Here is a 3,193-nt window from a genome sequence, read left to right on the forward strand (position 1 = left end):
AGTGAGTTTATTATTAGAGATGTAGGTTAATTTAAATTTACACGCGTGATAAATTCTGACAAACTAATCTATTTTTAACTAGATGAAAAAGTCCATATCACATTTTTATTTACAATGGGAATGGAATTTTTCCTACATGCATGAAATATTAAAATATGATATGATCTAAAAATATATTCAGGGTATTCATATAAAAAACACATATTTATTAAAAAAGAGTTAGAAAAGAGTCAGAATATTAATAAATGTGATTTTGTAAATTAAATGTGATAGAAAAAAGAGAAAAATTTATGTAAAGTTTAATGGAATAAATTCTTTTAAAAAGTTAAAAAATTATTATACGTATAATAGGATTTTTAAGATTTCTCTTTCGGAGGATTTATTATATATTTCAGACAAATCTCTCTTTTTTCCTCTTATATTATTTTATAATTTATGCAGAGACTTTTATATTAATTTTGGGGTCTCTATATTTCTTATTACATTTATCATATATCTAATATAAAATCTATTAAAAATACCTTAAATAATTTTATATTGTACTTTCTGCTTCATGCAGATTTTATATCGATCAGCTTTTATCAAAGTCGATATGGCGTGTAACGTTTAGCGTTTAATACCGTTAAAGGACGTTGCATTATGAAACCGGGCATGATAGTCTAATAGAACAGTGAACTTCGACATCGTCATTTAACTGATATCGTTTATGAAGTTTGCATATACGAGTGTACCCCGTGCCTTTCATTCATTGATCGCGTTTGACACTTCAAACTTGTCAACTAAGTTTACACGTGTTATCCAACATTAAATAAATTTCCATTAACAACTTCATCCCTGTGGATGACGTACAATTGGCAGAAGATCGATGAGAAGCTTTCATCGGCATTGCTTCTGAATAAGACGACGCACATTCAAGCACATTGCTCGTATGTTTCATAATTACAATGTAATTAATCAATAATATAAAATCATAAATATTTCGAAAATTAAATATGTCGCAAGAGTAACCAAACAGAAAGTTCTTGTGTGCAATTAATTAATTTAACGTACTCGAACGCTGTGTTGCAATAACCAAGTTATGTCATAAATCTCGAGACATTTATCGAAATCACGTTTTATGACGAGCAGTTTTCTCTTACAATATTGCACTGATGATTCGTACGAGAGAAGCTGCATCTTGAAAATTCCTCCGTGCTCATTTCTCATCGCTTTCGACGCGTCCGTTAAATCGCATTACACAAAGTTCATGCGGTAGACTTATCCTCAATAGAAATAAAACAAGCTACAAAGTATGTTTTCGATTTGATGCTATTTGCATATGCACCACTTATAATTTCCAACAAGATAAAAAGCAAATATTTTCGACCTAAATACTGAATAATGATTTATTGATTGTAATATAAAGAAAAAGACTGTTCTTACTTTTTTTCACAATTGAAATTATTCTACAAAGAGTAAGAGAAATGATTGCATTTCAAAATAGATAAATTAATGGGCATAAGAAATTAAACAAAAAATTCGCATCTTTTATTTTTTTAAATAAAATTCTTTGAAATATGTTTGTATGAAGAATAATCTTATAAAAATAAAAATAAAAATAGGAAGAGAGTCAAAAATAAAATCTTATATCTATATACTTAAGAGGAGGTTCTAGTCTAGAGGTTCAAAATTTATGTATTTTTTACCTATTTTTTTCATCAAAAAAAGGAAAGAGAAACCAAAATAATGCTTTTTGCATTAATCTTATTATGTTTAATTTTTCAATATACGAGACAAAATTTTTATTTTTAGAAATGTAGAAAATTACGACTGTAGCCTACGAGTACATTAGAGCGTACGTGGCCAATTGACGAAAAATCTCGACTGTCGACAGTCTGAGTTATCTGAGACAAATAAATCAATACAATTATTAAAATGTATTAAATTTGTGGTGCCATGAATCTCATTTTATTTGAAAAATTTTTAAATTTGCAGAATAGCAGTCATTTAAAATTAAATGTCAATTTTTACGAACTTCTTTTCACTTTCAATCTGTTCAAAGAAATAGTTATTTCGGAAAATTTATGGCATTTTTAAGTTCATGGCCCCATAAAAATTATCTATTTTTTGGAAAAGTCAATTTCTTCTCCTGTTCGAAGAACAAATTTTGCTGCATTTGAGCCCTTCTTCTTTCGATTCTTGCTTGTTTTGTTTGATTTTCAATCGAAAATTCAATTCAACAAGTCATAAATTGCTTTAAAATTTTGAATATTGCAAAATCCTTTTACAGGCATATTCTACACACTTTAAAGATGCAAAAAATGTAAAAAAAATTTGATTTTTTTATCCTCTAAAGTAGAACCTCCTTTTAATGTATTTCATATTTTCTATAGATTATATCCAAATTTTTAAATAAATTACAATCGTCAATAATTCATTATTGTTTAATCGATTTTTTAATCATTATTGTCACCATCATCGTAGTAAATTCTAATAATTGCGCGTTCGATTGTGACAAACTCTTGAAACGCTGTAAGGAATTTGTGGTTGATCGAGACGCCGACATCATTCGATTTTCGAGAAGTCGACATTAACTTGAAATGATGTAGCACGTCGTCATCGATCTACGTTTAATTACTAGCGAATACCATAAATAGATTGGAATTCTCAAAGTTCCATTGTGTCTGTCAAAGAAAGGAGAGGAGATTTAAATTTTTATCGTTATCTGGTTTACGAAAAGAATGATGATTCAGTTCCGTGTTGTCTCGAGTTCTCACAATTGTGCTAAAAATAATATCCGAAAGGCAATCTAATAACGGGATATCTGTAAATTGAATATTAATTTTCATATATTGTGCAATAACATTTAGCGTTATTGCTGCAAAATATACGCTTCTGTTATAGTTTATTATGATGTGAAAATATTTACTTTATATAGTGTGTATATTGAGTACTTTATATAGTGTGTATATTGTATACATATAATAATTTCATTAAAATGAATATTTATCAAATATTTTGTTGATTATCATATATGCAAGTATAGAGTTTGCTAAATGCATGTTTTTATGCATATTGTGTTTTATAACTAATTATTTTACAATTAATATGTACATTATTATAGTAAATTTTATATGTGAATATTAATAATACACAGTTTATATTAATATTATTTTTTTTCTAATATATTACATTAACATAAAATATCTTTTCT

The 3,193-nt window shown here is 27.2% G+C and overlaps 1 protein-coding gene across 3 annotated transcripts in view; it reads left to right on the top strand.

The window, feature by feature from the left end:
- Positions 1 to 3,193, top strand: part of LOC108752303 (atrial natriuretic peptide receptor 1-like) — a 112,265-nt gene that overhangs the window by 39,432 nt on the left and 69,640 nt on the right. The window lies entirely within an intron of this gene.

Source organism: Trachymyrmex septentrionalis, unplaced genomic scaffold, assembly GCF_001594115.1.
Source record: "Trachymyrmex septentrionalis isolate Tsep2-gDNA-1 unplaced genomic scaffold, Tsep1.0 scaffold6, whole genome shotgun sequence".
In the NCBI taxonomy this organism is placed as follows: Eukaryota; Metazoa; Arthropoda; class Insecta; order Hymenoptera; family Formicidae; genus Trachymyrmex; species Trachymyrmex septentrionalis.